Here is an 11,149-nt window from a genome sequence, read left to right as displayed (position 1 = left end):
TGAAGCCCCATGGGAGACCTTGCATTGGAGGAGGTGGGAATGGGGTGTGGGTTGGGAGGAAGGCTTGGGAGTGGGAGGAGGGAGGATGGGGAAATCTGTGGTTGGTATGTAAAATGAAAAGAAAAATTTATAATATTAAAAATAAAATGAAATTCTGAAAAAACAAAAAATTAAATGTTACTTCAAAAGTATTTACACATTAAAAAAAGAAAAAAACAAAATTTAAATATAATATAAGTGAGTCTAATTATCCCATGTTTAGTTGATATCCCTTGGGGCCTGCTCTTTTCTCAAGGAAAACTGAAGAGCAGTGGATCAGGTGGAGAGAGGAGGTGAGGGGCAACTGGGAGGAGTGGAGGGAGGGGAGGATGCAGTCAGGATGTAGTGTACAAAAGAAGAATAAATATAAAGAAAACTGAAAAAAAATAAATATAAATATGAAGCACCAAATCTAAATCCCAGGACCCAAAACTAACAAACTGGAAATCAACTTGTCCAATCTCAACAACTAGCAGCAATGATCCGCAGTATTTCAGTAGTTCATAAAACAGAGGGAAGGCACACTTTCAAGCACAGTTCATTAATATTATTAATAATATTAATAATATTACCCCAATTTCCAAACCAGATAAGACATTTCAAAAAGATCCTAGTATCAGCCAATATCCTTGACTGCCAGATTGGAAAAAACCTGAATGAGAATAATTGATAGCTCACCTCAAATTCAACAACACACTAATAAGACCAACTTCATGATCAAGACATCTTTAACCAGGAACACTCAAGATTCGTACACAGACACAAATTGCCAAAGGGCATAGCATACATACCACACTGAGGTAAGTCCTAAATCAGACATCAGTGGAATGGAGTGCCTAATTCAGGAAAAACTTAAAATTAGTAAAAGTGTTACTACAAACATGCCAGTTCCACAAACACAAGTGTCACGTTTTGTTCACTCCAGTACATGAGCAGGCAAGGGGATAGCCTTTGTATAAGGGGTCCAATTCAATGGGACTTGTCCCTTTGACAAAGTACTTGTCCAATTCAATGGGTCGGGAAGTAAAATGTAGCAGATAAATATGATCAAAATAGAGTACAGCCAGATATCAGTCATGATCAAATTCCTCATCCTATGCATTTAATATATAGCAATAAATTTGTAAAATACACAAGAACACTGCCAAAAATGACAAAGAAAAGAAGGTGATAGAAGGAAAATAAGTTGAGATGAAGAAAAAGGAATTACAGAAAAAAAATACTACCCAAACCAATAAAGTAAATAAAGAAATAATTAAATACAATTGACAAAATCCCCAACTGAGAACTTGGCAATCAAACTCACTATGTCCAGATACAACAGGTCAGGGAAAAGGTCAAGTATATGGGAAACAACAGAGTCCAACTGATCTCCCATCAACCAACAGATTTTCTGAAGTACAGACAAAACCCAGCCTCAGGCAGTGCCTTTTCATTGGCTAGTATCTAGCACACCTCACAAGGATTCCGTGTGATGTCACATGCTATGGACCAATCAAGGCTCAGAAAAAAACCACAGTGATTTTTTAAAATTATTTTCTGTTAAATTATTAAAATTTTTTTCCATTCACGTTCTTGTTCCCAAGGAAATGCCCTTAGCAGAGAGGGTTGCATTCCTTCCCAACCCCACTCCTGTTACTTTCCCAGAAGCCAAGACAGATTCATTGCTGTCACACAGTCACACATTGAACATATCTCTCCCACCCACCCCATGAATATAATCAATGAGCTCTTCAAACAGACTAAATTCCAGATCCCATCCTCTGTCATGTAGCACAGGTCTCATATTAACCAAGCCTGCTTCTTGATGTTGAAGCAACTCCTTTCCCCTCAGACACCATCAAGTTAATGGAGACACACTTGTCTGGTGTGAAGAAAACTCCTTCAGACACCCACAGAGTGTCCAGACCATCTTTACTAATGACCTTTTGTCTGAAAGGAAGATCTGTCCATGCATCACTGTCCTTCTGTAAGCTCTGGCCATTCCCTCCTTCCCCTGATAAAAAATAAAAATACATCCAAGAAGGAGGGAAATAATAAGTCAAAAGGAAAATTAAAGTCTAGGTAATAACACTAGACAAACACTCTGAGTACTGAGTATCAAGAAAGACTCATACACTGACCAGGACAATTCACTGATGAATTCTGTCATCTCAACATCTAACAGCAATGTTCTCCAGATATTTCAGTATCCTATAAGTCTGAGGGAAGGAACATTTTCAAATTTTTCTCATCAAAGATGCATTATTCTTATTCTCACACCAAGTAAATGCAACTTGAAAAAAAGGCTGGTGTCAGGCAATATCCTGGACTAACAGATTATAAAAACCATTAATGAGAGATAGCTCACACCAAATTCAACAACACATTAAGACCATACATCTCGATCACCCAGGAACATTAGGATTCGTCCACACATACAAACTGACACAAAGCAGAGCACACACACAACACTGAGGTAAGTCATAATTGTACATCAAAGGAATGAAATGCCTTTTTCAGGAAAACATTTTGAACTAGAGAAAGTGCTACTTCAAATGTTCTAGTTCCACAAATACCAGTGTCACATTTTGTTTCCTAGGCATTCTGAACAAGCAGAGGAAAGAACCTTAGATCATTTGGAAGTACTTGTCACATTCAATGTGTGGGTAAGTGAAATATAGCATGTAAATATAATCAAAATGCAAAATAGTCACATATGAGAAGTCATGATCAAATTCCTCATGCTATAGGGTTAATCTATACCACTATATGTTTAAATTCCACAAGAACGAAGGCAAAAATGACAAAGAAAGAAATTGATAAAAGGAAAATGAGGTGAAATAAGGAAAAAGCATTTACAGGCACAAATCAAAACCCAAACCAAAGATGTAAATAAAGCAATGAATAGATACCAATAGATACAAAAGCCCAAACTGAAAGCCTGGGGAATATACTCACTAAGTCGAGATCCAACAGGCTTTGAAAAGTCCAAATTTAGCAGAAGCAACTGAATCCAACTGCTCTCCCACCAACCAACTGCTTCTTTGAAGTACAAAGACTAAACCCAGCCCTAGGTGGAGCCCTTTTATTGGCTGATATCTAGCTTGCATCACTTGGACTCCATGTGATGTCACATGCAATTGTCCAATCAAGGCTTGGCAAAATCCATAGTGATTTTTAATTTTTTTCTCTCACATTCTTGTGTTAAGCCACTCTACTACTAATTTTTTTTCCTGGTTATGATCTAATAGTTGGCAAAGATCTATTTACAGGAGGCAGGGTTTATTTAACTTCAGATATGGAAACACAAGTCAACCCAATGGGAGGAAATAATGGCATGGACATCAGCAGAGTTGTCCTGTTGGTTATATGGCATTTGTCATCTCAATATTCTTCTGACATTTCCTTGACCTATCCAAGTAGCACTAATGCAATCTCAAACATGTGTCTCTAGTCAGGAATGTCAAGTTACATTTTAGGTGCCCTGACAGATACAGTCATCTGTGGTTCTTTCTTCTTGACTTTAGTCAGAGTATCTGCATCTGAACAGGCCAATGTTCATGCCTGTCTATTGGACCACTTGACACACACAAACTCAGTCAGTGTGATCCCCAGGCTCCTTGGTATTTGACTCTTCCAAGGAAGTGTGCATCAAGGTTTCCGACTTAACTGACCAGTGTTGTGAGGCATGCCCAGAGTCCTGTGAGGAGGGAGGGCCTCAGAGGGTATTGCATCTGGGACGTCTTTTGCTGAGGAAAGCCATATGCATGGTGTGGAGTTGAACCCACACAGAGGCATTGTGTGTTATATACCAAGCAGACCAGATGTTAAGGGATGGTGCGTTGTGGACCATACCATCTCAATACTACACTTAGGTGTTGGGTGTGTGTTTGAAATTGGGGATATTTTTATTTATGGCTGTTCTTCTTTCTCTAATTCAGTTGATTGTGATACTGAGGTTCTGGTTATAGGAGGAGATTGTAGGATTTTGAAGAGTTTGGTCCTCTATGGTGAAAGTAGGTCATTATTCACAGACTTTTGAGGGTTCTACCTACCTCAGGTTCTGGCCTCCAGTTCAGGTTCCTTGTACTCTAATCTGTAAAGAGTTGATACACTCAAATCTCACCACCTGCAGTTCTCCTGAATCCTACTATGTCTGCTCTTAATATTGATGATATCTCTTAAAAACAAGGAAGCTTAAAGCCTATCTGCCATTACATTTTTCATTTCAGGTAATTTTTCTCACAGGGAACAGAGAAGTAAATGATAAAAATGATGAGCAACTATTTGTCCAGAAGTCAATGCAGTCCTTATATATATGAGCTGTTATGTATTTTTGGATTCTCTTTGAATATTAGAATACTAGAACTGGAGAGGTGTGTTTTAAAGAAGTTTTAGGTTAAAGTGTGGGGTCTGAGTGTGGAAATGTCTTTGTTGTACCTTATGACTCTCTCCACAGTACTTGTCCTTGTTACTATAAGAATTAAATTGAACATTGCTTACATTAATAAATTTTGATCTAGAGTCAAAGCTATCTTTAGGGAGGTAATCTGTCCAGGTTTGTTTTCCACCATCAAGTATTTATTACATTTTGAAGAAAGAGCATGAGCTCTGAAGACTAGATAGTTATAGCTATAGTTTTCCATGCTAACAAATGCAGAAAAGAAACTCACAAAAGAGGTGTTAAGTGTACAAGTCTGAAAGACCTCAAAAGACACTTTTCGGTTAGTAACACAAGTTAGGGTAGGAAATGAATTAGGTACAACATTTTGGACTTACCAAAATAGGATAAATAATGGAGCTCTTTGTCTGAATTTGTCAAATGTTAATGGACTGGACACTGTTAATGTAATTCTTATCTGTATGTATTGTATATACGTATTGTATATAGTTTTTCTTATATTAGCTATAATCTCTTCTTATTATTTTAGACAAAAATGCAGGAATGTGGTGATATATTGTCCACCCTAATAAAATTTACCTGAAGGTCAGAGAACAGAACAAGCCACTAGATTAAACATAGATGCCAGACAGTGGTGGCACCTACCTTTCATCCTAGCACTCCTAAGGCAGAGATCCCCTGGATGTCTGTGAGTTCAAAGCCACCCTGGACTACATAAGATTGACTCAATCTAGGAGATAAACAGAGTCAAACAGTGGTAGCCTTTTTGGTTGAGGAAGCTCATTCAACCTGAATCCTATCAGCTGAGGACTTTTCAGGTTGAGGAGTCCTAGAGGTAAGACCTGGCAGTGGCTTGTTCCTTTGTCCCTCTGATCTTCTGACAAAGTTTAGTGTGGTACACAATATATCATGAATGAGCTCATTTTAAAAAATTTCCACCTGGGCAGTGGTGGCTCATGCCTTTAATCCCAGCACTCAGGAGGCAGAAGCAGGTGGATCTCAGTGAGTCTGAGGCCAGCATGGTCTACAAAGGAAGTTCCAGCACAGCCAGGGCTGTTACACATGGAAACCCTGTCTCAAAAAAAAAATCAAACAAAAAAAGACAATTTCCTCTTCTCTTATGACCAATTTTTTGTTACTTCTTTTTCAGTTAATCACTGCAGAAACTTAAACCTGCTTAGGAAATGAAAGGAAAATTTTGTTTCTCCCATGAGGTCTCACAGGATACACAAAGGACACTGAAGGGCAGGCCATATGCGCGGCAGTAGATGGCAACACAAAATGAACTCAGCGGGGATTGATAACTTTTTCTATTTGTTTGTTTCCTATTCTGGATTATTTTAATTGACTTATTTATTTTACACTTCTGTGTGTTTTTTTTCACACTACAAGAGAAGGTTTAATAATAGATAAAAATATACAAAAATATTGAAATCCAAAATGCTTTAGACTGTGTACCATAGAGTCAATACTTCTCAGTGAGTAAGGAAGGCAATTTATAACCTCCTCAATGGAATTAAAAAAAAGTGAAAGAGAAAGATTGGATTAAAAATTCAAAGAAAATGTTTAAGTCCACATTGATTTTTCTTCCCCCTACTACAAGGATATTTCAACTATCACTCAAAAGTTTGGTGGCACATTCTTTAGTAGGTGCTTAAGGCAATATATTTAAAGTAATTTACAATTTGATTTGATGTTAGCTATTTTAAAACATCACCTCAAAATAGATGCTCAAAATAATGCCCTCATAGCCTTTTTAAAATGTATTCAGATGTTTCATAAAAATAATGGTGGCTTTATTACAGCAGTGCTCATGAGAACTGCCAGTTAAAGGTCTACCAAGTTTCCATCAAAAACACCTTTTCTTAAGAGTTCACCATAAAGCCGGGCGTTGGTGGTGCACACCTTTAATCCCAGCACTAGCGAGGCAGAGCCAGGTGGATCTCTGTGAGTTCGAGGCCAGCCTTGGCTACCAAGTGAGTTCCAGGAAAGGCGCAAAGTTACACAGAGAAACCCTGTCTCGAAAAACCAAAAAAGAGCTCAGCATAAAAGATCACGTTGGCTTTCAGCAGTTCAGTAGTGCACAAAAAGCATTCTTATCATGGGTTGCTGGTGCTTTTTTTGTATTACATTATCAAAAAAAATGTTCATTGTATCTTCAAAATTCAACTTCTATAAAGTAAATCAAATCCCCTTATGACTTAGAACAAAGTAGAGATGTCTGCAGCTATCAGTAAACTGCCACTTTTAATCCATCCTGCAGTGCCCTAGGAAAGGGTCACAGAAAGACAGTTATGACTGTGGGAAAATATGATTCTTGATACAGAATCAAGTTATTTTCAATTTCCTTTGCTTTTATAAAGTCCACAATAACAATACATAAATGCACTTTTTTTTCCTGTGACACAATTAAAACCCAGTGTTATTATGTAAATTGAACTTAAAATAATCCCTGGTCTGAATTAGACTTTAAATCATACTATAAACATATATTTGGTATAATTTATTGATCATCATCCAGTTGCTCCAAAAGGGTTCTTCTGCGTTTTTCTAATTCCCCTTCACTCAGTTCACTGCCAGAAGTATCCCAGTTACCAGAATCCTTTCCAGTCTTTTTCTTAGGTGATTTGTGTTTTGATTCTGATCTTTGTCTACTTCTGTCTTTTTCATTTCCCGATCTTTATCTTTCTTATCCTTCTCTCGTTCAGTATCTGATTCTGGAGAGTCAGATTTATGTCTCCTCTTTTTGCTTTTCTTCTTATGCTTTTTTGATTTCTTATAACTTCTCTCAGATTCAGCACTAGAAGAATGTTCTGAAGCAGAATGGGACTCTGATCGCTGTCTTTTTTTCTTTGAATAGCTATCATCATCATCTGAATCTGATCCCGATCCAGAGCGGGAGCATTTCCTATGGTGTTTTTTAGATTTCTTAGAATGTTTCTTGTTCTTTGAATGATGATGTTGACATTCATGCTCAAGCACATGCATGAAATCTTTAAATATTCTTTTTCTTTCAGATTCTAGAGTTATGTCTTCAAATGCTGGTTCTTTTACAAATCTCTCCCGGATGTCTTCCCAGACAGCATCCAGCTCTATTGGAGGAGCAGCCTGTTTCAACATACTCTTAAATGCAGACTCTTTTCTTTTCATTTTTCGTGCTTCCTCTTTTTCTCTTTCACGTTCACGGGCTTCTGCCTTTTCTAGTAAACTATTGAAAGCCAACTTGATATTTCCAGCATCCAAAGTAGTTGATCTTTTTGTTGAACTTATTATTGCCACAAAATCTTCAAAAGTGGTGTTTACTTCAACTACAAATCCTTTATCCTTCAGCATGTCTTTTATTATCTTTTTTGTCATGATAACGTGCTTTAAGATCTTCAACATAAAACTTGAAAAGATCAAGTGCAGTTGATCCTAATGAAAAAACCAGCTGACCGAGCATATTAGTGAATCTAATGTCAGAACTAATAGTTGGATACAGTTCCATCCAAGAGGACATAGAATGTAGTTGTCCATGATCATGTAGTTCATCTAAGAATATCTGAAAAGATTCCCTATTTTTACGCTGCCGTCTCCTTTCTCTCAACAAAGTCTTCTGTTTTTCTTCTTCTTCTTCCTTTTCTAAAGCCCAGATGTGTTCCCCAAAGCATATTAGTGCATCTTCTTCATCCATGTTCTGTAATTCTTCATCCTCTGCAAACGTTGGATTATCCATCAGATACTGCTGGGCTTCAGACCAAGTAGTAGAATACGTGACATTAGCCATGTTGTCAAGTATATTTTTTAAGGCTTCCCAATTTCTCTTTCGTAACTGCTTTGCTTGTTCCTTTTCTTTTTTTGAAAGGAAGAACAAAACATCTTCATTGATTTCAAGATGATCATGCTCTGATATAGCATTCCAAACTTCCATCTCCCCAAACATTTGCTCGGCTTTTTTGTATCTGGTTGTGGAAGTCATTTTCTCATGATTTTCAAGGAAACGCTGAAAAGATTCCTTAGCTTCTTTGTATTTTGATCTTGCTTCTTCTTTTTCCTCTTTCTCGGTCTGGACTTTATAGGCATTAAAAGCCTGCTTTTTTTCACTCAGCTTTGCTAAAGCACTATACTGAGGATCATTAATGATCATTTTCATAGCTTGCTCCCACGAAGCATTAGAGGGTACCCGCTTTTCTTTCAATAATTCTTTAAATGCTTGCTTTGCCTCCTCCTTTGTATTCCAAGTGTATGTTTTTTTTTTTTTGTTTTTGTTTTTTTTTTTTTTTGCTGGTTGGCTCTCTTCCTCTTCTTTTTTAGGAGTAAAATCGGTTACAGTTTTTTGTTTAGATGGTTCCTCTCCAGTGTTACTGGAAATGTCACCACTTAAATCTTGAATGGCTGTGGCATTAGCAATCTGTGCTTGTTCGTCATTGGATATAGTTACTGCATTTTCATTATCGACAACAGCAGGAACAATGGAAGTAACTTCAGGCTCAGGAGCAACTGGAACACTTCCCACAGTATTAGTAGAAGTATTGGCATTAGCAGCTGCTGCAGCGGCTGCAGCAGCAGCAACAACAGCAGCTGCTGCTTCTGCAGCAGCCATGGTGCTCATAGTGGTAGGGATTTCTGTTGTAGGAACTGGGGCTGTTGACGTTGTAGTACATTCTTCTTGCTTGCTGCTTTCTTCAGCTTTGATCATAGCATGCAGGTTTGATTTTGTAATAAGACCTCCAGCAACAATGGTATTCTTGTATCCTTCAAGATCCTCAAGTTCCTTTGGTTTGGCCCAGCGGGACTCTTTAGTTTGAGAATTATAGTAATAAGGCTCCCCAGAATCAGATTTGTACTCCTTCCACGGGCATTTAGACAAGAGTTGCTCAGCAGGTGTTTGTAAGATCATCTGGTTTTTCCCAGGTAGATTGTTTTGTTTCAGTATTGTAATAATAAGTCCTTCCATCGGGTGATTTATGTTCTGTCCACATTGATTTTGCACCAGATGCTGCACCTGCTGCTACATCCATACTATTTACTCCAGGCGGTAAGGCAGGTTGCATGGAAGCCTGAGACATATGAGACATCATCATTCCTGACATCACAGAAGACATCATTCCAGGCATTTGTCCCATTGGAGGCCCTCCCATAGGGGGCATCATCTGCGGCCTCATTCCATGAGGTACAGGAGGCATGTTTGCTCTCTGACCCATAGGGTGCATTCCCATTGGTGCGTAATGCATGCCAGGATACCCCATCATGAGGCCTCCACGCTCGGCTCCAGTCCCCAGCCTCATCTTCCGGCTCAGACTACTCCGTCGGCGGCCACTGCCTCTACACATACCAACAAGAAGCGATCTGAGTGGCTGGCGCCCGCTGGGGCCAAAGGGTGAAGGCTGCCCTGAGCTCCGGGGCGGGATCAGTGGGGCCAATAAACTGACGGGCTTCCCCGCTGAACAATCAGAGAGCGCGACCGACACGCAGCTCTGCGGTGATTGGCCCCCGGCTTCCTCTCGCTGGGCGTCGCCTGAGGCCACCCAGGGTAGGGTGGGGGCGGGGTAAGCGGTTCCCCCCCCCCCCCAGCGTTTTATCTGCCCAGTGCGCGCGCAGGGTTGGCGTGGGGTGGGGAGGAGTGGAGGAATTGGGAGTGGATGTGTGTGTGTGTGAGGGGGTTGGGGGTGGGTGGGGAGGAGGGTCAAGCTGTGTGCGCGCCCGGGCAGGCGTGCGGGCCGTCTCTGTGTGTGTGTGTGTGTGTGTGTGTGTGTGTGTGTGTGTTTGGTTTTTCGAGACAGGGTTTCTCTGTGTAGCTTTGCGCCTTTCCTGGCACTTGCTTTGGAGACCAGGCTGGCCTCGAACTCACAGAGATCCACCTGGCTCTGCCTCCCAAGTGCTGGGATTAAAGGCGTGCGCCGCCGCCGCCTGGCCCTCTGTGTGTTTTTAATGAGAGGGCAAGAAAAAGATGTATTTGGGGGTGGATAGAAAGGTGTAGGAGATCTGGGAGGAGTGGGGGAAGGAAAACCCTGATAACAATATAGTGTATGGAAAAAAAAACTAATTTCAATAAATAACAAAATTAAAAAATGAAATCAATGATATCTTGGAAGTTTTGGGGCTCATAATATTCTGTTTTTGCAAAATTTAGCTTACACAACATTTGCTTAGATATTATGGTTTCCAATTATATTTTTTATATTTCCTTTTCATTTATGGAAAATATCTTTTTTTCTTACATGATATATCCTAATTACAGTTTCCCCATTCTGTTCTTCTCCACGTTCCTCCCCATCACTCCTCCTGCTCAGATCTAACTCCATTCTATCTGTCATTAGAAAACATTAGGCTTCTAAAAATATTTATATAATATAATATAATATAATATAATATAATATAATATAATATAATATAATATAATATAATATAATATAATATAATATAATATAATATAATATAATATAATATAATATGGCAGTATATCAAACAAAAACTAGCACATAAGAATAGTAGAAAACGCCGGGCGGTGGTGGCGCACGCCTTTAATCCCAGCACTCGGGAGGCAAATGCAGGCGGATCTCCGTGAGTTCGAGGCCAGCCTGGTCTCCAAAGTGAGTTCCAGGAAAGGAGCAAAGCTACACAGAGAAACCCTGTCTCGGAAAACTAAAAAAAAAAAAAAAAAAAAAAAAAAAAAAAAAAAAAAAAAAAAAGAATAGTAGAAAACTACCTTGGGGACTGGAGAGATGGCTCAGCAGTTAAGAGCAT

At 39.2% G+C, this 11,149-nt stretch overlaps 1 pseudogene; it reads right to left on the bottom strand.

Moving 5' to 3' along the window:
• Positions 1-6,911: 6,911 nt before the first annotated feature.
• On the bottom strand, positions 6,912-9,784 carry LOC102927213 (pre-mRNA-processing factor 40 homolog A pseudogene; annotated as a pseudogene).
• Positions 9,785-11,149: the final 1,365 nt, after the last annotated feature.

The sequence above is a fragment of the Peromyscus maniculatus genome, chromosome 23, assembly GCF_049852395.1.
Source record: "Peromyscus maniculatus bairdii isolate BWxNUB_F1_BW_parent chromosome 23, HU_Pman_BW_mat_3.1, whole genome shotgun sequence".
Classification (NCBI taxonomy): domain Eukaryota; kingdom Metazoa; phylum Chordata; class Mammalia; order Rodentia; family Cricetidae; genus Peromyscus; species Peromyscus maniculatus.
This window is presented reverse-complemented; position numbering and strand designations above follow the sequence as displayed.